Genomic DNA, 14,095 nt, shown 5'->3' on the forward strand with positions numbered 1-14,095 from the left:
TACGCATACCCCTATGTTCATAGCAGCACTATTCCCAATAGCCAGGACATGGAAACAACCTAAATGTCCATCGACAGATGAACGGATAAAGACGATGTGGTACATATATACAATGGGACACTACTCAGCCATAAAAAAGAATGAAATAATGCCATTTGCAGCATCATGGAGGCAACTAGAGGTTATCATACTAAGTGAAGTAAGTCAGAAAGAGAAAGACAAATACTGTATGATATCACTTATATGCAGAATCTAAAATATGGCACAAATGAACCTATCTCTGAAACAGAAACACACTCATGCACATAGAGAACAGACCTATGGTTGCCAAGGGGGAGGAGGTTGGGGGGGATGGAGTGGGAGGTTGGGATTAGCAGATGTAAGCTCTTATATATAGGATGGATAAGCAACAGGGTCCTACTGTACAGCACAGGGAAATATATTCAATATCCTGTGATAAACCATAATGGAAAAGAATATAAAAAGGTATGTATGTATATATATATATATATATATATATATATGTATGTATAACTGAATCACTTTGCTGTACAGCAGAAATTAACCCTACATTGTAAATCAACTACACCTCAATAAAAAAAAATAGTTCAGATATGTGAGGGGATAAAAGGACATAAATGCTTAAGAGAGATTACTCCTTGGTGGTAAAACTGAAAAAGTAAATAAGTAAATAACTTTTGGTGTTAAAAAAAACAAAACAAAAGACATTTCCCTGGACCTGGAAGCAAGTAGGGCAGAGGTTCCCCTGACATCACCTCAGCTCCCAGGGCCCGTTTCTCCCGGGGCCACAGCCCTTTGCTTTGGCAGCCCACGTGCTAAGCCCTTGTTCACAGGCCTGGGCTCTGGGGCTGTAACCTTAGCTGCAGGTGAAATGCATAGGGCCAGCTCTTCTAGAAAACATTTCCTCCTTTGCTCAAATACTCACCGTGTTGGCGGTCTTTAAAACTGCTCCCAACCAACCACACACAAGTTCCACTGCCCACGGAGGAGCAGAGGTGGAGAAATGGGTGTTTCTCCTCATGTCCCTTGGGCCATGGTGGAAGCCCAGTGTAGTGGTGCCCTGTAAACTGACACAGAGTTTCTTTTCATGCGGGATTTAAATATCATCTAGGCAGTCACTGTGCTCATCCACACAAAGATGCATCAAGGTTCTGACAGGAAATGTAGAGAGACTTCACAGAACATGACCTAAGTATCCAAACATTTGGCATTTCTGGGGAAGCTGGAAGACAAATTGGTGGAGAGGATGTCTTTGATGTGTTTCAGTTTAGTATTGGAGGGGGGCAGGGAGTGGGTCAAAAGTGACACAAGTTTACCATCCCTGTCCACAGGGTTCCTTTGGTTATTCTTCTGAAGGAGTTTAAAATGTCCCATAATAGAATGTAAAACATCAACAAGAACGAAAAGACAAACTGGGTCAGTTTGTGTGATCTGGATGAGTCCCTCCCAGGTGCTGGGTGGTGGGAAAGTGCTGTCATCTCATTGAATCCACCCCTATCTCCTTTATCCAAATGAGGAAACAGGCCGAGAGAGGTTTATTTTGATTGTCGAAGGTGCTGAAGCCGGAAGCATGGGCTCCGTGTCAGGCGTGCTCAGTCTCTTCTTTGCCTGGCCAACCTTTGCTTTGTCTGCAGAGGGAGCAGGCAGGGGTGCAGTTGCCTTATTAAAGACAGCGTGGCATGGTCTAACAGCTGGGAGAGGTTCCAGGGGTCAGCCCTTCTGCAGGTCCCCTCCAGCAGTTTACCGTGGTGGTCCCAGAACCTGTCTAGACGCTGGCCCTGCAGGACATGCTCCTCTGGCAGGCAGATCTGCCAGGAAGCACTCACAAGTGGGAGGAAATGGACTCTCTAATCTAATTTCCACCCATCTGTCCTCGTTCTGCCCTTCATAACCCTGCAGGGTAATCCTTCTTCCCGGACAGCTTTGCAAATATTTGGATTCTACCATCTTGTGCTCCACACATGGATCTTCCAGACTGAAGGCTCCCCATGTGTCAACTAATTCCATCCGTATTACCAACAACTCCTACAGCCTGCTGGTGGCCGTCCTTAGACCCCAAGCAAGGGCACCGTGTTCTGGATGAGTCACACTAGTGAAGAGCACAGGAGAGTACCCCCACCCCGCCCCAGCTCTGCAATACTGGCTTTTACCGATCCAAAGAACGGGTCCCTTCTTGGGGCCTAGGATGCTGTTAAAACAGCCCTGCCCTAATCTCTTCCCATCAAGTTTTACTCCAAATTAGATGGTGAACACAGATTCACAGACTTCTCCCACTGGAAGACAGCTTGGAAGGGACATCTCCCCCATGTCTTTCTCATAAGAGTAGCCAACGATGAATGTGGGCCACATGCTCCTGGGGGCTTTACCCAAGATTCTCTCCTCCGTGCTCAGCAACCCTTGGAGAAATCCTCACCTTGGGAAGGGCGGGACAGGGCTCACAGGGTCACCCTGGAAGCATCAGAGCCAGGACTCAAACCGGAGTCTATCAGATTCCAGATTCCAGTTCATGATCTCTACCTACAGAGGGTAAGGGGGTGAGCTCCTGGCAACCCCTACCTGCACCCTTGGCACTAGCTTCACCATCTTAGTTTTGCTGGCCCTGCATCAGTGTGCTGGCCCTAAGGCCTGCCTCTTGGACTGTCAGCATGGAAAGGCAACTGGCCCCTGAAGGGAGTGAGGCTCTCGGGCCTACTACTGATCATTTAGGAATGGCTTCATTTTAAAACTCCCACCCTGGCTCTCAGTGGCTTGTAGGTATCAGGAAAGCGGCCTCAGGTGCCCTGGGAGTGTGCCTGCAGCCTGGAGATCTATGGCCAGGCCTCGCGACAGAGCTCCCTGACTCCTACTCATGGGGAAATCCTGGCCCGTTCATTGGGAACTGTACCCCCTTCTCTGGACAGCATCCCTCAGCAGGCCTCCTGGCCAGGCCAGCCACCTTCCAGGCCTGTCACTTCTTTCTCCAGGGCAGAAAGGTTTGGAGCAGTCTTAGGAGGGTACCTAGGTCCTCAGACCTGTGGGTTAGTATAAATGTGTGTCACCAGGGGTATAGCAAATGTTGAACACAAAACAAACAGTTGGCATGGGGGCAAACAGAAGGGCTGCAGCAAATCCTAGATTGGTACCAGCCTGCTTCACCCTGGAAAAATAGCAGGAGGTTTGGTTTGGAGTATTCTTATACAAATCAGATTTGCTTGGAAGCAAAGGAGCAAGTGTCCTGGGAGCCCACATGCTTTGTCCACACAGTGTGCAGGTCCCCAACACAGCTGCACCAGGCCCTGCGGGAGAAACCGTGGAGATTTGGCGGGGCCTGGAAAGGGTGGGGTCAGGTCAGGCTCCCAGATGGGGCAAGCTGCTCCATTAGCAGGTGGTGAGGAGGGGGTAACTGGGCACTTCACCATAACCTGTGTTGGACCCAGCAGAGAACTGGCCAGGGCAGGGGTTAGCCTCTGGGAGCCTGGGGGATAGGAGACGAAGGTGGGAGATGGGGAGGGAAGAGGACAGAGGGAAAGTGTGGAGGTGGGAGGTGGTACGGGCCAGCGGGGGAGGGGGGCGGGGAGGAGTAGAGGAAGGTGAAGAAAGGGGAGGGAAAAGGGGAGGGACGGAGAGGCTAGGGTAGAGAGGAAGAGGGAGGAGAGCCGGGCGGGGAGTAGGAGGAGGCAGGGGAGAGGGGGAGGGACGAGAGAGGAGGCGGGAAGGGGAGGAGGGGAGCAGAGGAGGGGCCTGCGCACCACCCCATGCCCTCCCTCCCGCGCCGGCCTCCGCGCCCTCGCGCGCCGCAGCATCCCCGCGCAGCCTGGCCGCGCCGCCCCTCCGCGCCGGGCCTGAGAGCCGGCCGCCTCCGCCGCCGCCACCGCCGCCGCCATTCCTACGCCCGCGCTCTCTGGGCCGGGCACCTCTGGTCCGCGCGGCCAGGACGCACCGCGCCAGGTAAGGGCCGGCGGGCAGAGAGAGGGCGCGGGCCGGGCAGGTGCGTGGGGGCGGCGAGACCCTCCCCGGGCCGGTCCCCAGAGCCTTCCCGGAGCCCTCGACCCGAAGCCCCGTGACTCCTCCCCGGACCCCCGGACCCTCACGGAGTCCCGTTCCCGGAGCTCCCTGACTCCTCCCCGGACCCTTCCCTGAGTCTCCACCCTGGACCCCCAGGACCCCTCCCCTGCTCGGCTCCCTCCCTGCCCCGGCGCGCAGGTGGCTCGGCGGCTTTGGGGCGGCGCTGGGGGCTCGGGGCGCGTGGCCAACCCTGCCCAGGGGCGGGGGCGGTGCGTTCGGCCAGGCCCGCCGATCCTGTCCACCCGGCCCCCGCCCCACTCTGGCCATTCGGGCCTGGCCAGGCCCCGCGGCTTCTATTTCTGTCTCCGAGGCCGCGGATCCCGGGCGCTGGACCCGGAGCCGCGCACTCAGACAGGTGGGGCAGGTCGGGGCCCTGGTGATGAATGCTGCAGGCCTCGGCTTCCTTTAGGGTTTTGGCTGCGTGATTCTAGAACAGCCAAGGAGAATCAGCAGCCTTAGCTCAGGGCTGCACCTGTTGCAGCCGCTTGGTGAGCTGCAGGAGGCTGAATCCACTGGGGTTTTGCCAATACAAACATGGAAAGGAGAGTTGGGTCGTGGTGATCCTCTTCGTTTATTTGATTTAGTATTGGAGGTGGGGTGCATGGGAGTCTGGAGGTGAGCAGTTCACCGAAAATGAGGCCTAGGCCTCATTGTCAAGGGCAGGGACCTGCTTTCTGGAGCGTTTGCCATGCGAAGTTGTTCTGCTGTTGATTTGAAAACCTCCCTTTATGTTAAGCACATCTAGGACTTGGTGACTGTGGCCAAGTGCCTGGCTCCCCTGTTCTGAGTCTATTCAAATCCACTAGGCGCCACTGAGCGGAAGTTTCCTTTCCAAGGGGTAAAGTGACATCGGTGACCTGTCACCTCATATCTGCCCCAGGCCTGCGGCCTGCCTTCTGGCTGCCTGGGGGCCGTTATTTGGGAATGTTTACTGTGTCCCAGAAACAGACTGCCTCGGCCAGTGCTGAGGCCAGGATTCTGGTAGAGATAATGCCCCGATTGTCACTTGAACCGTTGGTGTCTGTGCATAACGTCTGCAAGAATAAAGAAGAATAAAGCAGGCCTGCTCTGAGTACTCCAGGCACCAGGGATAAAACCTACAAGAATGAGGGGATGGTGAGGGACACGCTGGGGTATTTCTGTGGACAAGGACTGTCCCCCCCAAGAGGCTGGACCTTCAGATTGAACAAATAAGTGTTTGTAATACAACCAGCAGGTAAACCAAATAAAGAAATAAAAACTAATTGCTGGCACTGAGAGGCAGCCCTGCCCAGTTCCACTCTTTCACTGTGTTACAGGACCCCGAGCTGACATGGGAACTGGCTCCCTTTGATTGTTGGAAAATGCAACCTTTCAGAGACCCTCCACTGGTCACCGGGCTGCTCTGGCAGGCTTGCTCAGGGTCCCGGCAGATGGTGCATCCACCCCGGCTCAGGAGTAGGGGGCAACGCCACACCACACAGCTGTCCAGTGGGTCTGGGGGCAGGGAGATGACCTTAATGACTCCTTAATGATTCACTCGTGGTCTCTTCCCTGTGGGTCAGCCAAGGCGGGTTTCATCTCAAGTGCCTATCCCACACCAGGCAGGGATGTCTAGGCCAGTGCTTGGGAGTGCACACTAATGGCTGGCTCTGCGTGAGGGGGGGAGGACCATCCACTGGTGCCAGCACATAGCAAAATCAATAATGTGTTGCAGAGATCAATGGTTTTCTTGCTGGCCCACTGTGCTTTTAGAGGGAGCCTGCCTCTCCCACACTGAGCATGGACAGGCCCAGGCTTCCCTCCCCTCCCTCTGGGTTCCATTTCTGGTGGGGGGGAGGGGGGGTTCGGCCGGGATGGTGGCCAGGAGCCTCTTCCTAACCCCTTGTTCTGTCTGATGAGCCTGGGGCCAGAGCTCTTGGGTTGGCAGTTTGGACCCATGTTCCCTCTCCACCAGCAGGAGTCCCCAGTGTCCCTGGGTTAGGCCCCTGCTGCTGTGTAAATGAATTGGCTTTCTGATTGTTCCATAATTAACAGCAACCTTCCCCTCATGCTAAGAATTTGTTTGATCAAAAGAACTCCTAGGAAGGTGATGTGGCAGGTAGTGCTTCCCAGTGCCCCCAGTCCCCCATCCCCAGGCTCTTCTGAGAATGATAGCAGTGGCCAGTTAACTGTCCAGGCCTGCAGGGTGCTGTGGGGTGAAGCTGGCCATGTAAAAATATACAAATGAACTTGCCATCAGTTGACTGTTGAGGGTGGTTGCTGGAAGAAAGACTACCGTCCTTCCTGGGGCTTGGCAGGTGCAGCCTCCCCAGCTCCACCCATGCCACTAGGGCCCGTGGCCACTTGAGGATGTGTCGGGGCGTCACCCGAGAGCAGGCTGGTTGGGCAGGCTCCTCTGCACTGGAGACTCACTCAGCACAACTCATGGCCATTTCAGTCTGCCTGCTGTCAAGAGGTGATGTGGGGAAGTGGAGATTTATTAAGAGGAAATAACTTGATTCAGTCAAGTGGAGACAGTGTGTAAGTGGGCCTCGCCTGGAGCTGGGATGGTGTTTTTTGGTATGTCAACTAAGGTGACCTTTGGGATAGGGAAATTGGCTCATCCCAATTCCTTGGAGTGGCTCACTTTCCAGCTGCCTGACCCTTCCCGAGTGCATGAACGTTTACCTGGCAGGGTAGTAGTACCTGGGCCAGGCATCACAGCAGCCCAGGTGTCGTTCCCCCATAACTGCCTTCCAGCGTGCCCTGTGATCCTCCAGTGGGACAGGGTCCCTTATTTGCTGTGATAGTCTCAAGATGCTGTCTATGAAAGTAGAGACTGCGTGAAAGTGATTCTTGACCCAAGAATCACTCCTTTCAAAAATTATGGTATTTATGAGACAGTTGGACATTTGTTGAGTGAATGATGATTTTAAAGGATAATTATATTCCTTAGAAACAGCATTGAGGTTACGTTGAAGCAATCTTTAGCCTTTAGTGATAGATACTGGAGTTATTTTCAGAGGAAATGATACAGCATTTGAGATCTGTTTCAGATCTCAGCACAGGTGGGGGTGGGGTTGGGTGGTGGAGGGGCAGGATTGTCCATGGTTGGATGGTTGTTGGCTCTGGATGACCATACCTGAGAGTTCGTTATTCTGTTCAGGCCACTTCTGTGTATTTTTGAAATTCTTTACCATAAAAAAGTTAATAATCTAAGAATCCCATCCCCCCCCCCCCCACAGAATGCCATAGGATCCTTCACTTCATGAAATAGTTGAGGGTTACTTTAAAAGAAGTGCCTGTGTATTAAGTGAAAACACTGCTCCTTAGTGTAGACTGTATGGAATGACTCCTTTTATGCATGTGTAGCTAATAAGGTGTAGAAGCATCTGGAAGGACAGACGCTGTGTATTGAACAGATGAGGACGGAGTGCCACTGTGGATGAGCGGGACAGGCACTGCTCCAGGCTCTAAGGACATAGCTCCAAGCAAGAGTGACTGTCCAGCTAGCAACAGGGGTGGGAGGGAAGGATGTGTGTGTGCATGTGAGTGTGTGTGCTTGTGTGTTGAGGGAGGGTTGAGAACGGGGAGGGTGGGAGGAGCAAGGGGAACCTGTCCTTTCCACCCCATGTACTTCTGTGTGGTTTGTTTCTTTTACAGTGAGATTATTTTTGTAATGATAAAATGTATTTTTAAGAAGAGGTCTCCATTAAGGAATAGAATAGCCTGTTTTAAATACTAAATTTCTAAATCTAAATTCTAAATGGATTTGACTTGTAGGAATTCATGTTCCTACACAGCTTAATAACGGATGATGTGGCTTAAATGAGGCATTCAATGAATCGATAGTCACTGATGCTCTGAGTATGTGATCTGTGGGCCATGAAAAAGAGACATTGATACCCTGACCTCGGCAATAGCGGAGACAAGACCCAAACCCTGAAAATTAAACAGCAACTTCATCTCTCAATGGGGGCAGTAAGCTGAGGGACCATCCTGGTCCTGGGCCGTGGGATGGGGAAAGCCCTCAGCTCAGACCCACCATAGTCCTGTTTTAAATGGAGAACCACCTTCCCTTCCATGGGACTTGGCCCAGGAACAAAAGCAAAGATGGTCCAGGGCCTTCGTGGGTGGATTTCCACTGCTAGTTGGATGACCTGCCACTGTGGGGCTGTCCCACACATTTTTAGCAGTTGCTGTTTTTTCTTTTAGTAGAGGGTATGTTAAGTCACTTTAATCTTATACCAACAAAAAAGCATAAAAATCGTATATCCACAAAGTAAAAAAGTACAGGTTTTCTGGGATCCTAAGTTGTTTTTTTTTTCTATTTTCCTGTCCTATTGCAAGAAATTTGAGTTGCTTAAGCACCAGAACATAATCTGCTTTGATCTAGCATTTGGGTGTTGTTTGGCTCTGATGCGTGTTTTGATTTTGTTTGCAAGGACACTACGTTCCCGGGGGCCTGCCCTGAATAAGGGCCTCAGCTGGACCCCACTTTGTTCTCACCGTGTGTTTGGGAGTTTTGTTTGTTGTTGTTGTTTACTAGTATTTTCCGTGGCTGTGGGAGGGCACAGCCAGGCCTGCAGCAGGGTGGCTCTGCTCTGAGCCTGGGGTCTTGTCTGTGTGGCCGTGAGCCGCCTGCCATCAGAACGGGCTGTAAATACACAGCCCATTTTCCCATTGAGATCAGATGTGTTCCTTGCATCTTAGTGCTTCCCAGAGGCCTTAGGGATCCTGCCCAAGTAGAGCTGTGCTGTCTGGGCATTCAGGGCACACAGGAGGTCTGTGTCCTTTGTAGGTGAGGTCCCATCATTCATCTTTCTTGAGGTGAAGGAATTAGATACCTTTAAGCCCCCTTTCAACTCGCAGATTTGTCCACTTCATGGAGTCTCACCATTTCCCCCAGCAAATGTTTATTGAGCTCCAATTGCAGCAAGAAACCAAGAGACAGAAGGCTCTGCCAACTTGGCACTTATGGTCAAGTAGCGGGTGATGGAAGGCTAAGGAGAAGAAATAAGTCAGAATGTCATGCATTGGGGCCATAGTGCTATTGTGGGGTCCAGGTGCTCAAGGGAGACAGCAGTTTGGGGGAGTTTGAGATTTGAAATTAGGTGGCTTGGTGGGCTGATGGAGGAGGTGAGGAGTGACCCAGGGGGACATCCCAGCACACTGTAGCAAGACAGGGGGCGGGTGAGGCTGGAGCGCAGGAGCAGCCCCATACAGGTGGTGGGTTTGGCTAGATTCTGGTATGTTGTGAAGATGGAGCCAACAGGATGATTGGAGCAATAGAGGAGTCCAAGGTGACCTCGAGATTCTTGGCTCAGGCAACCTGAAGGATGGAGTGAGCATCATCCTGAGATGGACTCTCTGTGGGCAGAGCAGTTGTGGGGAATTCGGGAGGGTTGCTGGCTCTCCAGATAGTACCTGTGAGCTCCGTTGCTGTCCATGTGCTGGTGGTGAGGGGCTTTTCAGGCAAGTGAGGCTGGAGTTTGGGGGAGTGGCCTGGGCCCGGCAATCAACCTGGCTACTGCCGGCACACAGGTGTGATTTTTAAAGCGAAGTCAGCACAAGATGGCAAGAGAATTGGATGGATGGAGGAGAGGAGAGGTCCAAAGTCAAGGGACCAAGAAGGAGTGCCATCAGGGCAGGAGAAAGCCAGAGGTGTCAGGGGCATCCAGGGCCATGGGCAGATCATTCATGGGGAGGAGTGGCTGCCTGGCCAAGGAGTCCAGTTAGGCGAGGACTGAGAATTATCCTTGGAGAATTGACCTTAGCAACATGGAGGTCATCAGTGTCCTGATGAGAGGTATAGGGGAGCGGTGGGCCAGGAAAGGGGGAGAAGGAGAGCTCAGGACAGCAGGAGTCAGTAACTTTTTCGAGAATTTTGCTGTGAAGGGGGCGCTGACAAATGGGGAGGAGCTGATGGGCATAAGGATTTGAGAGGAGGCTTATGTTTCAGGTTTCTGTCCTGAAGGGAAGGACGGAGTAGAGGGGAAGAGTGATGAAGAAAGTGGGGTGGGGCCCTTGCCCAAGTCGTCTGATAGGGACAGATGGGAGGCCAGCTGTTCCACCACAAGCAAACTTTCATTGGCTCTAGTGTGCACTGCCCCTCTGCTTGGCCCTGAGGTATGCAGACAGGGGAGAGGAGCCAGGGCCTCAGAGAATGGTTATGGAAGCTTGTGACAGCAGAGTCTCTGAGTACCGCAGTGGGTGCCCAGGGGCGATGGAGCGCTCTTGGGTGGTGAGCACAGAAGGTCTGGAAAGCTGAGTTTGCTAGGCTCCTGGGCAAGGGGTGGATGCCCTCCTGGCTGAGAGGACACCTGTGCGGGGCAGGAGAAGGGCGAAGGGGGGCCAGGTCCACTGGCCTGATGGGCCTGGCCAGAAACAGAGGCTGAAAGTGGGGCTGTGCCCTCACAGCCAGAATGTGAGCATTTCCCTCCTGATGTTAGCCTGGCATTTCCTATATATAGGCCCCATCCACTAGCGAGGACCTGCGTGTTATCTGCAACACTGCCTTAATTCCATATCCACTGAACGCTACGTGAATGAGAGAGAGAACCCATCTGCAGGAGTGGTTCCTATGCCAGCGGCATCACATCCCCCGAACTTGCCACAAGTGCAGGTTTTCACCTCTACCCCAGACCCCCTGAATCAGAAGCTCTGGTTTTAATAGGCCACCCAAGGCTGGGCTAAGCACAGCCTGCCCTTGTGGGCTGCACTCTGGAGGGCAGACAGGAGGACAGAGGCAGGGCTGTGGGCCTCACTCTGGATGTCCATTAGACTTGGGGTGTTTGCCTGTAGAAACAATGTTTCGTTAACCAGTATTATTGAGGCATAGTTTACGTACAGTAAAACAGTAAAACGTACTGTTTTAAGTACCCTGTTCAGTGAGTTTTGACAAAGGTACACAGTTATGCAACCGCCAGGAGTGGGTGAACTCTGGCCTGCAGGTCAAGTGCACCTCACACATTCATGCACCCACACCATCCCTGGCCACTGTCAGCCGGAGTTGAGCAGTTGCAACAGAGATTGTTTAGCTTGTGAGCCCTCCCCAAATTTCCTGTTGCCTCTTTGCAATCAGCCCTCCACCCAAGCAGTCACTGATCTGCCGAAATTAGACTATTATGAGATTTGTTTCTTTAAGAGTTTCAAAATGGAAGCATGTATTGTAGACTCTGTGTCTAGCTTCTTTCCCTTGGCATGTTTGTGAAATTTGGTACACGTGGGTGTACCATGGTTTATTAGTTAATTCACCTGTTGGTGGATGTTTGGATTGCTTCCTGTTCGAGGTTGTTGTGAATAAAAGTGCTGTGATCTACAACTCAACACAAAAGGAAAAACAACCAGTTGAAACATGAGCGAATGTATTATATCTCCAAAGAAGGTAGACAAATGACAAATAAGCACATGAAAAGATGCTCAGCGTCATTAGTCACTAGGGAAGTGCAAATCCAAACCTCAGTGAGATACCACTTCCGTCTCACCAGAATGGTTTTTATCAAAAAAAAGGGAAATAATAAGTGTTGGTGAGCGTATGGAGAAATTATAAATTTCATACATTGCTTTGAGAATGTAAAATGGTAGAGCAACTTTAGAAAACAGAGATGCCTCCAAAAGTTAAATATAGAACTGTCATATGACCCAGCAATTCTACTCCTGGGTAAATACCCAAAAGAATTGAAAATAGATATTCAAACAAAAACTTGTTTACCACTGTTCATAGCAGCACTGTTCACAATTTGGGAACCAACCCAAATGCCTATTAGTGGATGAATGAAAAAATAAATGTGGTCCCTCCAGACAATGGAATATTACTTAGCTGGAAAAGGAATGAAGTACTGACACGTGCTGCAACATGGATGACCCTTGAAAACATTATGCTAAGTAAAAATAGTCAGACATAAAAGTGCACATGTTGCATGATTCCATTTATACAAAATACCCAGAATAGGCAAATCTACAGAGTCAGAAAGCAGATTAGTGGTTGCCAGGGCTTGGGGCAGGGGAGAATGGGAGCGACTGCTTTATATGTACGGGCTTTCCTTTGGAGCTGATGAAAATGTTCTGGAACTAGATAGTGGTGATGGTTGCATACCCTTTAAAATGGCTAAAGTAGTAAATTTTATGTTATGTGTATTTTACCACTATAAAAAAGATATAGGGCTTCCCTGGTGGCGCAGTGGTTGGGAGTCCGCCTGCCGATGCAGGGGACGCGGGTTTGTGCCTCGGTCCGGGAAGATCCCACATGCCGCGGAGCGGCTGGGCCAGTGAGCCATGGCCGCTGAGCCTGCGCTTCCGGAGCCTGTGCTCCGCCACGGGAGAGGCCACAGCAGTGAGAGGCCCGCATACCGCAAAAATAAATAAATAAATAAAATAAAAAATGCTATATTCATTCGTATGCACATCTGGGTGCAGACAGGTGTTTTCATTTCTCTTGAGTAACTACTTAACAGTAGAATTGTGGGGTTGTGTGGTAAGTGTATCTTTAACTTCATAAGAAACTGGCAAACCTTTTTCCAAAGTGGCTGTATCATTTTACATCCCTGCTGCTAATGTGCGAGCACAGTTATTTCACATCCTTGCCAACACTTGCTGTTGTCAGTCTTTTTAATTTTAGCTATTCTAGTGGGAGTTGTTGTGCTGGATCATGGACATTCTAGTTGAGTATCTTTTCCTGTATTTAGTAGCTATTTGTATTTATTATTTTACGGTTTTGTTCAAATCTGCTGACTTTTTTTTTTTTTTCTAAAGAGATGCTCAGGACTTACCCTGACTCTTAGTTGAAACTAACTAACTTACCAGATTAACTAACTACCTACCAGACTCTTAGTTGAAAGGCCTGGCGGGCTATGATGTAGAAACAGGGGCTGTTTTTTTTTTTTTTAATTAATTAATTAATTAATTTATGGCTGTGTTGGGTCTTCGTTTCTGTGCGAGGGCTTTCTCTAGTTGTGGCATGCGGGGGCCACTCTTCATCGTGGTGCGTGGGCCTCTTACTATCGCGGCCTCTCTTGTTGTGGAGCACAAGCTCCAGACGTGCAGGCTCAGCAGCTGTGGCTCACGGGCCCAGCCGCTCCGCAGCATGTGGGATCTTCCCAGACCAGAGCTGAAACCCACGTCCCCTGCATTGGCAGGCAGATTCTCAACCACTGTGCCACCAGGGAAGCCCCAAATCTGCTGGCTTTTAAATTGGGTTATTTGTCTTCATATATTTGAGTTCTAAGAGTTCTTTACATATTCTGGATTCAAGTTCTTTGTTAGATATTTGTATTGCAAATACTTTCTCTCAGTCTGTGGCTTACCTTTTTACTTTATTAATGATATCTCCTCGGGACTTCCCTGGTGGTCCAGTGGTTAAGAATCCGCCTTCCAGTGCAGGGGACACAGGTTCTATCCCTGGTCAGGGAGGTAAGATCCCACATGCTGTGGGGCAGCTAAGCCCGCGTGCCACAGCTACAGAGCCCACACACTCTGGAGCCCGCACCACCACTAGAGAGAGGCCCGCATGCTGCAACGAAAGATCCTGCACATTGCAACTAAGACCCGACGCAGCCAAAAATTAAATAAGTAAATAAATATTAAAAAATGGTATCTCTCAAAGGGCATACATTTTTAGTTTCAAGTCCAGTTATATCAATTATTTTTAGTAGTTTAGGCTTTTTGTGTCCTATATAAGAAACTTTGCCTCACCCATAGTCATAAAGATTTTCTCCTGTGTTTTCTTCTGAAAACATTATGGTTTTAGCCTTTATGTTTAGATCTGTTATCTATATTGAGTTACCTGTTAACTGGAAAGAGCTAAGAATAGAGGTTTATTGTTTTGAGTGTGGATAGCCAGTTGTTCCAGTGCCATTTGTTAAAGAAACTGTCCTTTCTCCACAGAATTATTGGCATCATGTTTGAAAAGTAATTGAGAATCTGTGTGACTTTGTTTCAGGCTCAATTCTGGTCTGTTTTGGCTTATTCACCATTGACCCTAGAACCACTCTGTATTCATGACTTGCTGTATAGTAATTCCTAAAGTCAGATAGTGAGACTTCCAATTGTACTTCCTTTTCAAAATTGT

At 50.3% G+C, this 14,095-nt stretch overlaps 1 protein-coding gene across 3 annotated transcripts in view; it reads left to right on the top strand.

Moving 5' to 3' along the window:
* The first annotated feature begins 3,777 nt into the window (after positions 1–3,777).
* SEMA4D (semaphorin 4D) overlaps positions 3,778–14,095 on the top strand; it is a 106,679-nt gene continuing 96,361 nt past the window's right edge. Inside the window, exon 1 of one of the 3 annotated variants that reach the window (XM_029201654.1) lies at positions 3,778–3,948. The gene's annotated coding sequence lies outside the window, so the exon portion shown is untranslated. The remainder of the gene's footprint in view (positions 3,949–14,095) is intronic. The other 2 variants (XM_029201655.1, XM_029201652.1) reach the window with 2 other exon arrangements.

The sequence above is a fragment of the Monodon monoceros genome, unplaced genomic scaffold (assembly GCF_005190385.1).
Source record: "Monodon monoceros isolate NGI ecotype Baffin Bay Population unplaced genomic scaffold, NGI_Narwhal_1 Super_Scaffold_5, whole genome shotgun sequence".
NCBI lineage: Eukaryota > Metazoa > Chordata > Mammalia > Artiodactyla > Monodontidae > Monodon > Monodon monoceros.